The following is a 12928-nucleotide window of genomic DNA, read 5'->3' as shown; positions in this document are numbered from 1 at the left end:
CCTTTGCCTATTCCTCTGTTATTCCTTTATTCCGCCCTCGTTTTTGAATAGATTAGAGTCAGGCAGTTTTTATCGTAAGAATGAATTCAGGTCGTAAGCAAATTCCCAGTTGAAAGTAATCAACTTTTGTCGGCATTCAACAAATGGTATTATCGTGTCGCTGCGTGGCGATAATTTCAGCATATGTATAGTAATTTTAATTTCTCCAACCAGTGGCGTGCCTCGTCTATAGTGTTTACCCAAGTGGTCCTCATCAAGGTGGCGTTGGAAATTCTTGGTTTTGGTTCGGTGACCAACCGCATAACTTTTAGCATTCACTACACTTTGGTTCCTCATTATATGCCGCATTCCCATCCTTTATATCTAAGTGAATAGAGGAACCCCGTTTTCAGAAATGCAGTGATATTTTAATTGAGATAGGAGACGGAACGCAGAAAAAAAGGGGACACAGGCTGATAACGTGATTTAGATCAAACATGTTGACGTAAAGGCAACATTGAATAATCGCCCTACCTAGAGAAATCAGGCATATGTAATAGACGACGATGTAAATGTTTGCAAGAAGGAAAAGCAGAGCCATGATATCCGCACGGATGCAAAAAGATGCACAATTTCCACGCAACAATAAAATTATCCACTCTCTGTTTTCCCTTATTGCTGCCCAAAGAAGAGAAATTTCACGCTGTCTTTCTTTCACACTGCAATGCATTAGTTCTTATTGTAGCGTCCTTATCACGCTACTATAGTAACAGCCGCAAAATATTGGCGACGCCGTGGCCCAAACAAAAGACACGCCTCTTTCTTCCGGCCTCAGACGTGGGGTCGATGTCCTCTATAGTGCAATAGCGGAACATCAGTGAGGGTAGGTGGCGCACTCCGCTCTGGTACATTGCTAAGATTGAGCACTTGATCGTAGAACTGCCACAAAAATATGGTAGAAATAACTCCCACTTTCCGCGCTTCGTTGCACAAGATCTCTGTATTTTTTCTTGCATTATTGTTTCTTGCACTTGTTGCTAAACCCTTAACACTCCATTTCACTTGTTTTTCACGCCATGGCTGTTCTTGACACGGAAGAGGCGAAGTGTCGAGGAAGAGAAAGGAAGTGCGAGAAAAGTGAAGCCGGAACACGACAGCGAATTTGTCTCCCTTTCTGTGCGGCTGGTGTCGGTACACAAAGGCTGAGTGGCGTCAGGGGAGCCTGAGATTCTGAGCCCCTAGAGTCCCCAGTAAGGACTGATGGTGCGCGAACACAGCTTGCAGTTTCGCTTGACCGTTTCGCTGAAGTGAATGTCAGAATGTGCGAGAAAATGCAATATAGAAGTTAAGTTTGCCAGAGCCAAGGGAAGCATCATCGGCGCGATGAGCTTCATGGTTGCAGTGAACAAGGTCGCAGGGAAGGGATCTAAGAGATGAACATATGATAAATTACACATAAAGTAAGACAAATAATGAAGCATGTCATTAGAGAAATGGGTTCATATTTGTTTCCGTTCGCAGTAATGCAACAGCTGATGTGATGTGGATACAGCGGCAAGATGTGGAGATAAGAACACATGGATAAACCAATTGACGATTGTTTAAATATCAAATAAATATCAAGCAACACGGGTGCTATGAAAAATGATGTCATAGAGAGAGCCTGGTTAATTTTGAGAGACGAAGGTTTTTGAGGTGCACATACATCTAATCGAAAAAGCACTTTGCATTTCTCTCCTTTTTATAAACTGAAAGTACAATGCAAGCCTGAAACTACAACTTCCGTTCTAGTCATCATGTGTGACTGGCATTCCTTTTGCGGTTTTACTGGGTTGAGTATAGTTGCGTTACTTGGAGCATTACTCAGGGGCACCATGTCCTACAGTGTTTGTACTTGGCTGATGTGGTATTGAGTATTAAGGAGAGCTTCTACTCCATGAAGTGTCTGGAATGGGCAGTGTTCTTGTGGCGTTCAAAGAAGTTTGGAATGCAAGAGCGTTCATATTGGAGAACAAGGAATCCCGGGTGATTATGAATATTCCGAAGCACGTAAATTCGTCCTCCCCCATAAACAAACCGTAGCTTTTGTATATAACACATTTCCAGTCATTCTGATTATTTTTGTACCTCCCAATGCCCCTGAGTCATATCATGGGATACCGCAATCGCTCCTAAATTTGGCAACCTATTGTTGAAAAAGTCAACAACTGCAGGTGTTTCGTTTTGTCATACATTCACGAGCCACGTGTTCTAAACGCACCCAAAGGCTAGAACGTGTGGGTACTACGAAGGCGCAGCTTTCTACTGCTAGGACAGTAAGACATCCGAACCGGTGAAAGGATTGGGCTGGGAGCTCATTCATCTCTGGAAACCAGAACAGAAAGTACGTTTTTATTTTAACTGAAGCAGACATTCCTATGGGAAAGTTCAGAAGAAAAAAATGCTGTTTCGTCTAACGGGCAAAGCATCGACAAGGCTAGCAAGGTTTATCGTTACGCCTGACGTACTCGGACGGTATTCAAACTACATGCAGGTGCGATATTTTGGCACAATGCCGCACTCAAGGCAAGTGCTGCTTTGTTGAAATAGCTGTGCCCTGACACTTACCAGGTGCCTCTTACAAATCTGGCGTCATTAACGTTTACCGTTTACCTTAATCAGCGCCCAGAGAAATAGTTGATTACATTACGTCGCTATTTACCATACGTTTCGCTGAGACTTGTGGCTACGCACACCAGCTAAGCAGGAATGCTAGCGTGCTTGAAGTATCCGCTCCGCGTGCTTAAATGGCAGCAGCGCGGATGCCCCGACTTCGTTTCGTCACACTTTGCACCCGATTACACTCCGCGTGTGGTGTGGTTACGCGAGAGACGGGAATGCACCGTTCATAACCCGAAGTCATGACGACGACGGCGGCAGGAACGCGTCACGAGTTTCCATATGATTTCTATCGCTATAAATAAGATTTTTGGTATCTCGTTACCCTCGTAAAACCACATCTAAAAGCTAGTAAGTAACTATTTCAAAGCGAAAGATGTGGTAACCTATAACCCTCAGTTCTTGCACTCCACAGAACGCAATTAAGAGAAAGCTTTAGCTCGGCCCCAATTCCGACGCCGCCTATTCAAATACTTTCAAATGCAGAAATGCTTTCATGAGGTGACCTCTGGTCCGACTTTATTTAAATTTGAGGCATTTGTGAGAAAACGTTAAGTTCCGGTGACGGCTACAAGCGAAATTTCGATTTAAGGCTTCAATTTGTTTAAAAAATTTTCCTAAAACTGGTAAGGTTGAAAAGCACAAAGCTTACAAAGCTTACAAATCTGTAACTCTGCACTAAGAACAGATATCGCAATTCTGCAAACTCCTTCCGTTCGACCAACCAGAACGGAGAAATTTGATTTCAAATTTATATCTTACGTGAATTTATTGCAATGCTTACAAATGTTTTGCGTTAAATTCTACTCACATCTTAGAGGTGTACTTAAAAACAGTGTATAATACACAAAATATGTCCGCTTTAGCTGTACATTTAATGTGATTTATAGAATGGCGATATTTGTGTTCATTGATCCATTAGAAAGTTGTTAACTTGAGAGTCTTGTCTTCTGGAAACTTGAGATTTTCAGCAAATTCGAAAATTGGCCACCACCAGTCAAAATATTTGAACCTTTTTTTTTAATGCAGCAAGTCTAATCAAATTTGGCGCAGTAGTTGCCGAAGCGAACCATCTCCTTTTCCATGTATTTAGATAGGAGCACCTTAGCTAAAGCTGCCTCTTAGAAACAGGAAGCTTTAGCTCCTATTTTCCTGTTAAAATGCACGTAAAGCTTAGGAGTGTTTTTTTAAGACAACCTGCTGGACCAATTTGCAATAAATTTATTGCATTTTGGAGTAAAAGCTATATTTTAGCGACTGTATGAAGCAGAACATTGCTTTGAAGTTCCGAGTATACTTTACGAAAATTGCCGTAAGTCGGTAAGGTTCTGTAAAGGTAGTAGGATAAATTTAGCAAATTGATAACTTTCCACCAAAAACAAATATTGGAGTTCTGAAAAAGTTTCTGTTAGAGCATCTAAAACTAAGAAATTTGATGAGCGAATTTATAGTTTACATTATTTGTTTCAATGTTTATGAGAGTTTGGAAAAACTCGTACTAACATAACAATGATATTCTTCAAAGCCTTGTTTATAACATCAATTTTTTCAGCTTTAGATTTACTGATAGATGTAGTTTTCATAATTGTGATATCCGTCTTCATTTCTGAGTCTCAGATTTGTAAACTTGACAGTAACGATGCTCCAAATGTTGCAATTTTCAAGGAAGGAAGGAAAGAGTGGTGAAGGAAAGGCAGGGAGGTTAACCAGTTCAGCACAACCGGTTTGCTAACAATTTCAATAAAGTATACAGCCTAAATTATGAATCCGTTTCCTACAGTCACCACATTAATACCTTTTTTTGTTCTTGTAATGCAACAAACATCAACATTTTTGCAGAGGATGTCGTGAAACACGATTTCTCTGTTCCCATGCATTTAAACAGCTTCCCCCGCGCTAAAGCTTCCACTTAAGACATAAAATGGAGAAGGAACGTCCACAGCCAGACGAAGCGCATTAGAGGGGCTCTTTTTCTTTCTTTCTTTTTTTTGAAGCTCAGTAATAGCTCAGCTCATGCTTGCGAAGATAAATGACAGTTTTCCGAGAGCGCTTCTTGTTTATCTTATGTATAAAAGCAGTCCTCTAATAGTGTAATGGCGGGAGCATCTGCCACCTCGAGTGCCGGTAGATGACAACTTTTCTCCTTTGCGCATGTTCCTAATGACCTTTCAAATGACTTCCGCTAGAGGGAGCTGCATCGCGGCCGTCATATCTGTGAGTGATAATAAATGGCAGCACACAATATTGTGGAGGCTGTCTCGCGGACTCGGGATGCCATTGCGGCATGTATGTCCCTTTTCTTTTAGCCACAAGTTTCTTGTATCGCTACTAATAATAATTAGTTACTACTAGAAATATTTATTTAGAGACTCATTTTTACACAGCCGCGATCACAGAGCCTGCGGAAAGCGGGCTCCTCTAAGGAAAATGGTGCCATTACGTCGCTCTCTGTTTATATTACGCGGCGAGAGCGGCGTTCAAAGAAGACGTCACTATACAGGGAACTGTAGTTCACGGCGGCTGCAGCAAGACGTATTTCTCAGCCACGCTCAGACGTAATTATAGGAAGATCATGGGACACATAATTCACATCTACGGTGTTAAACACGTACACGAGGAAGCTTTTCAGCAGCTTTGCGTCAACCTTTTGTGGTCCAAACAACAAGCCACTTTTCTTTTTTGCTTTTTGTGTCATCATTGAACTCACGCTAATGAAATGTTTGCTTAGAAAAAGTTATTAGAGGTCCCGTATGCTACAATCAAGACGACTTGAAGGCGAAAGCCCAAGCTACGCTAACTCAATGATAAGGCGACCACTTTTTGCGGAGTCATCTTCACTCCGAACCCATATTTTGGATAGTCAGTTTGCAATTCATACTTATTTCACCAAACTCGGACCGTGGCTAAGGCACTTAATTTTGCTGAGTCATCGTCACTCTGAAACCATATATGCAGTCCTATTTGCAAGTCATCCTTTATTCACCAAACTCGGACCCTCACAAAGCATTTCTGATTTTGCTGAGTCACTCTCACTTGGACCCTCAAATCTTATATTGACACGTATACATGTTTATCTTTCACCGGTGGCCGCTTTCCACCGGCTAACAAATGCTAAACGTTATCGCTCGGCGCAGGACGCGCCTGCATTGGAAGCTTCTCGAACGTTATCGATGCTTCTATCCGTCGTCTGTGGCCACCGACGCTCATGTAATCTGATTGCATCAGCGACGCGAATTGTCTAGAACTTTCTGGAAGACACGCGGGCACCAGGGATTAATCTGAAACCTTCGATGACTCATGTATAAAAGCCGACGCGTTTCGCCGCTGATCAGATTTCGACGATCGCCGACTGTGTTCGCCGCTATCGTTGTGCTTCGAGTGTAGCTTGCTTTTCTGAGCACCGGTTCGCCCAATAAAGAATCAGTTTCGTCATACACAGTTTTACGACTGTTTTCTTCAGCGTTAAAGCCCCTCCATATAAAAAGTAGCGACACTCATCCTCCTCCGCCTTCCCTCCTCCTCGTATCTCCTCTCTTTCGCGCTCCTTTCTCGACCGGGGCGCCTGCATACACCACTTGAGAGACGTGCACTTGTTATATCTTTCATCGTTGACGCTTTTCACCGGCTAACAAATGTTAAACGTTGTCGCTCGGGGCAGGACGCACCGGCATGTATCGGAAGTTTCTCGAACGTTATCGATACGTCTATTCGTTGTCATGTTGACACCGACGCGTATGTAATCTGATTGTTTGAGTGTCGCGAATTGTGTAGTTCTTTCTGGAAGACAAGCGGGCACCAAGGATTACTACGAACCTTCGATAACTCATGTATGAATGCCGACGCGTTTTGCCGCTGATCAGATTTCGACGATCTCCGACTGTGTCCGCCGCTATCGTTGTGCTCCTCGCCAGTCGGTAGAGAGAGAGAACAAACGCAGCCAGCGCCCGGCGGCGCGTTGGACCACGTGATGCCATTAGGCCAATACCGACGCGGCGTCCGCCTCGGACAGGGCGTGCGAGGAGGAGGCGGCATTCTTCAAAGCGTGTAGCTACTTTCTATATATAGAGGGATTTTATTCAGCGTTAAAGTCCCTATATAAGAAAAGTACCGCCATCTACTCTTTCCTCCGCCGCCTCCTCTCCTAAAGCGCTTGCTTTTTTCTCTACTTTTTGCTTGCGAAAACCAAGTCGACGGTGGCGCACCTAGAAAGTCCACGTTGAAGCTTTCAGGCCGGGCGCTCGCCGCTGCCGCCGCCGGCGACTGCGGCTGCGCAGTCACACATTCAACATGGCTCTGAGGCGGAAAAAAAGAAAATATAAAGAAGTGAAAAGCGCGCGCTATCATCGTCCAATCGGAGATACATGAGAGAGAGAAGCGGCGTTTATCAAAGGATGGCGGTACTTTTCTTATATAGGAACTTTAATTCATAGTCACTACAACGTAACATCTGGTGGAGGTGCTTTTGTGTCCATGCAGCGGACGCCCCCGAAAAGCCGTGATCCAAGCCCGAACCCCGAAGAGAGTACCGACGTTGTCCCTGCACCATCGAGCTAGCTTCAGGCTACGCAATGAACCCCCGGAGTACGGACTTCTTCCCGAGAAGACAAGGAAGTGCACGGCCACGACGACCGCATCAACCATGACAGCATCAGTGCCGTCTATACCGATCGTGTTACAGCACCCCAGCGAGCCACCGACCTTCCGCGGATCAACATTTGATGATCCGGAAAGCTGGCTGGAGACGTATGAAAGGGTCGCTATATTTAACAACTGTAACAGTGACGACAAGCTGACGACAAGATGTTTTCTTCTCATTGGAAGATGCTGCCAGGACGTGGTTCGAGAATCGGGAGCCGATCTTGACAACATGGGACCTGTTCCGCCAAGGCTTCCTGCAGACCTTTACAAGCATTGTGCGCAAGGAAAGAGCCGAAAATCTCCTAGAAGCCTGGGTACAGCTGCCCAACGAGAACATCACAATTTTCACCGAGGAGATGACTCGCCTGTTCAAGCTCGCCGACCCCGACATGCCAGAAGAGAAAAACATTCGCTTCTTGATGAGGGGTTTCAAGCAAGCGCTCTTCGCCGGATTGATACGCAACCCGCCCAAGACAGTTGCTGAATTTATTTCCGAGGCCACAAGCATTGAGAAGACGCTCGACATGCGGATAAGGCAATATAACCGCCGAACACTGGCCGCCACTACATCGACGTTCAAGCACTTGGCAGCGACGACCTGCGCGAGACCATCAGAGCGGTCGTTCGCGAGGAACTGCAGAAGCTCTTTCCCAGGTCGCAGCCTCAAGTTGCTTCTATACGTACGGGGGTTCGCCGTAAACGCGCCACGTCCACATCTTGGCGATCAACCGCGTGATATCGCCGACTACCTCGCCGAACCCGGGGCCGATCTCCCAGCCCTTACGCGGGAAACTAAACGCAGCAACCGATGGAGGTGTGGTTGCTGTACGACGCAATGCCGAAGATCCTCCGCCGCCGACGAAGAAGATTCGCGTATCATCAAGACGAGGTATCAGCACGCCGCCTGGAAAGAGCCTTCACGACAACACTTCGCCGCTGAAAGAAGACCTGCCGACGTGACGTAGCAGCAGCGGAGCAAGCCGACGCAGCCGTGATCCGACGCCACGACTTAACCGTAACGCCAGACGACGGTCTACCAACCTAGGCGTACTAATCGATGGTTTTAACGTCATCGCTCTCGTCGACACTGGAGCCGACTATTTCCGTCTTCACGTGGCCCGTTCGCCGCCAAGTTGAAGAAGGTGAGGACGGCCTGGCAAGGACCCGATATCCCGACAGCGGGACGCTACCTAATAACGCTGGCTGGAATCTGCACAGCGCGAGTCACGGTAAACAACCGCACTTACCCGGCGAGCTTCGTAATCCAGCCGCACAGCTCCAGAGATGTCATCCTAGGCATGGACTTTCTAAACCAACATGGTGCAGTCATCTACTTACGGTGCAAGTCAATAACGCTTTCAACGCAGAACGCGACACCACCGGATACAAACATCAGTTACCATGCCTTGAATGTGCTAAAAGAACAAGTCACCGTTCCGCCTCGCTCCAGCGTAATGATTTCCGTCATTACCGAAGTGCCTGCACACATGGAGGGCGTCATCGAGGGCTATCATCCCTTACTGCTCAACCGTGAAATTTGCGTCGCTAGAGGCTAAGTTGAGCTACGTGAAGGGAAAGCAAGAGTGATGCTCACGAACTTCAGCCACGAATACAAGCACATTAACAAAGGCACCGCGGTCGCCTACATCGACGAAATAGTAAAAGCCAGCAGTTCTTTCGCCTTCACGGATACTAGTGCACCTGCAACGACGACTGTAGTGCCTGAACCAACTTTGGACGTCAATCAGAATCTTCCCAGGCATAAGAAAGAGCAGCTAAAAGCCCTGCTGCTGCAATACAAGGACTGCTTCTCGTCCTCATCAAAAGTTCTGCGAACCCCTGTTGCCAAGAACCGCATCATAACCGACGAATATGCCCGCCCACTCCATCAGAGCCCGTACCGAGTTTCGGCGCGCGAACGCGGGGCCATAAGGCAACAAGTCGACGAAATGCTACGCGACGATATCATCCAGCCGTCCAAGGATCCGTGGGCGTCCCCCGCGGTGTTAGTGAAGGATGGGACTCTACGTGTCTGCGTCGATTACCGTCGCCTCAACAAAATCAGGAAGAAGGACGTATACCCTCTCTCCCACGGATTGACGCCGCCTTGGATCAACTCTACAACGACTCTACAATTTTTCGTCGATGGACCTCAAAACTGGCTACTGGCAAATCGAAGTCGACTAGAGGGCCGGGAGAAGACTGCCTTGATAACACCAGACGGACTGTTCGAGTTCAAGGTCATGCCGTTTGGTCTTTTCTCGGCCCTTGCCACTTTTCAACGCGTCATGGATACACTACTGGCAGGCTTGAAGTGGTAAACTTGCCTCGTCTATTTGGACGACGTCGTTGTGTTTGCCGCAAGCTTCGAGGAACACCTGCAGCGCCTTGAAACAGTTCGTCAAGCAATCAAGACCTCCGGACTCACGTTTAAGCCAGAAAAGTGCCGCTTTGCAAACGAGGAGCTCTTGTTCTTGGGCCACGTCATCAACAAGTCCGGAGTGTGCCCTGACCCACAGAAAACGGCGGCCATCACTGACATTCCTCCGCCCGCCGACAAGAAGCCAGTGCGTAGATTTCTTGGACTGTGCGCCTATTACAGGCGCTTCATCAAGAACTTTCACGGATCGCCGAGCCGCTGACGTACCTCACGAAGGCTGACGTAGAGGTCAAGTGGGAGACGCCGCAAGTCGAAGCATTTTAAGAACTGAAGCGACGCCTGCAATCACCGCCAATACTTGTGCATTGGTCGAAAACGCCGATAAAGAAGTCCACACCGATGCAAGCAGCGTAGGACTCGGCGGCGTGCTTTTGCAGAGGACTGACAGACTAGAAAGGGTTGTAAGTTACGCTAGCCGGTCGCTATCGAAGGCGGAAGCAAATTATTCCACAACCGAAAAGGAATGTCTCGCCATCATCCGGGCTATATCAAAGTTTCGCCCCTACCTCTATGGCAGGCCCTTCAAAGTTGTGAGCGACCACCATGCCTTGTGTTGGCTAGCTAACTTCAAGAATTCTTCAGGTCGCCTCGCACGATGGAGTCTGAGATTTCAAGCATTCGACATCACCGTCGTTTACAAGTCCGGGCGAAAGCACTTTGACACCGACTGCTTGTCTCGCGCCCCCGTCGAACTACCGCCACAGGACGACCAAGATGACGACAGTTTCTTGGGACCCATCAGTGCCGACAAATTCGCCGAAGAAAAACGAGCCGACCCGGAACTAAGGAGCCTTGTAGACTACCTGGAAGGCAAGAGGGTCATTGTCCCCAAAATGTTCAGGCGAGGATTGGCGTCATTCTTCTTGCAAAACGACATTCTCTTAAAGAAAAACTTCTCGCCTCTCCGAGCCAACTACCTCCTCGTGGTACCCTCAGCATTGCGTCCAGAGGTTCTGCTAGCTCTCCATGACGACCCAACGGCTGGACACCTCGGTTTCTCCCGCAGGCTCGTGAGGATACAAGAAAAATACTACTGGCCTCGCCTCTCTGCCGACGTCGCCCATTACGTAAAGACATGCCGAGCCTATCAGCGACGCAAAACACTGCCGACAAGGCCAGCCGACTTCTACAGCCGATCTAACCACCTCGCCGACCGTTCCAGCACATGGGGATGGACTTACTGAGGCCTTTTCCAACGTCGACGTCCGGGAATAATGGATCGTCGTAGCTAAGAACTACTTCACCCGCTACTCCTAAACAAAAGCTTTGCCCAAATGCAGTGCCGCCGAGGTAGCCCGATTCTTCGTTGAGAACATCCTCCTGCGTCACGGTGCCCCAGAAGTCCTCATCACCGACAGAGGTACGGCCTTTACGGCAGAACTAACAAAAGCCATCCTGCGAGACAGCTACACAAGCCATCGCCAGCCCACCGCCTACCACCCACAGACGGATAGCCTCACTGTGCGCCTAAATAAGACCATCGCCCACATGCTGGCAATGTACTTCGACGTGGGATGTCATCCTTCCGTATGTGACCTTCGCATTCAACAAGGCCGTGCTAGAAATGACGCACATGGCGCCGTTCAACCTGGTCTACGGAAGGAACCCGGCAACGACTCTTGACGCCATGCTACCGGATGTCACCAACGAAGAAAATCTTGACGTTTCCACCCATTTGCAGCGTTCTAGTCGACAACTCGCCCGCCTGCGCATCAAGAACCAGCAGAGGACCGACAGCCGATACTACAATCTACGACGACGCTACGTCGAGTACCAGCCCGGCGACGGTGTTTGGGTCTGGACTCCGATACGTCGACGAGGACTTAGCGAGAAACTCTTACGTCGCTATTTCGGGCCCTATAGGATTATCCGTCGTATCGGCGCACTGGACTATGAGGTCGTGCAAGACGGCATTTCGCAATCACAGCGGCGCCGCGCACGTCCTGAAGTCATCCACGTGGTGCGTCTTAAGCCTTCCTACGCCCGCTGACGAACTTAGGTCCTTTGTTGCTTTGTTATTGTTTTTTTTTCTGTACGCGTGGTTTTGTTTTCGCTTTCGTGTTTGTAGCATCATAGAGAAAGAAATTCAATAAGAGGGGACACTCGGCAAAAAAAATGGCAACAGGAAACACGTCACCATACGTCACGCTATACTTTTGACACCGAACGTTAGCTGCCGCGAGCATCGAAAAAAAAATGAACTTAAGCTAACAGGCATTGATTTATTTTTTAAAATTCGTTGCCGCGAAAACTAAAACGTTTTGCGTATAACTGAACTTAAGCTTTGCGACTTATTTTCCTTGCCTTACCTAGCCACAGGTCAATGACGCGCCAGATACATGCGTCATCCGCCAGACACTCCCCCGTAGCCAGCGAGTGCGACTGCGCGCGCGTTTGAGCGCTCGCCCGCGGTGACCCGTCTGTCCCTCTTTTTTTAAAAGTATCCTATTTTCTTGGGCTCCCGGCGTATTCTTGCGTTCCTTCTGCACTGGGACAACACACCACTGCACTATAGGACTACGGCAAGGTGAGAAATCTTGTTTCACAGTCTACGACGCAATTAGGCTTACGGCACGGGACCGAGACTTCGGCCATCCTGGCGCAGGTAATTTGAGTTAATGAATCGTGCTGAGACATGTTTCCGACGCTTCCTAGGGGATTATGGTAATTTATTTCAGTTTTTGAGCTGCACTGGCAGCACAGGGCGCCGTGACGCAGTTACCGATAAGCAGCTCGGCCGTGGTGCGTAGTCTAGTGCATCTTGCTAGAAGTTTGTGCCGCTTTCTCTGACGCCAGACATTACTGCAAAGTAATTTCGTTACTTTCTGGGGTACTTTTGAGGCACGCTGGCCTCACAGCGCGCTGTGACGCAGTTAGCGATAATCAGCTCGGCCGTGGTGATAAAGTTAGTTTGGCGTGTAATGAATCTTAGAGGGACAAGTCTGTGACGTTTTTTGTGGATCCGCAGCAACATATACCTTCTTTCGGTACTCACGCCTGTTGAAAACGCGATGGGCGATTGCCAAGAGTGATAACATGCGGTGTGCTGCTGGCGCCGGCAGAACGCGCGAAAGATAACGCCGACGAACATATCAGATACTTGTAATTCGAAAATTCCGTCTTCCAAAGTACTGAAAAAAGGCATTGCACCCACGCATTTGTCTTGAGTGCCTGTTGCGTCCGTCTCTATATATGTAGCGTATCGTCGCGTGG

The sequence above is a fragment of the Dermacentor silvarum genome, chromosome 8 (assembly GCF_013339745.2).
Source record: "Dermacentor silvarum isolate Dsil-2018 chromosome 8, BIME_Dsil_1.4, whole genome shotgun sequence".
Taxonomy (NCBI): domain Eukaryota; kingdom Metazoa; phylum Arthropoda; class Arachnida; order Ixodida; family Ixodidae; genus Dermacentor; species Dermacentor silvarum.
Note: the sequence above shows the minus strand (reverse complement) of the source record.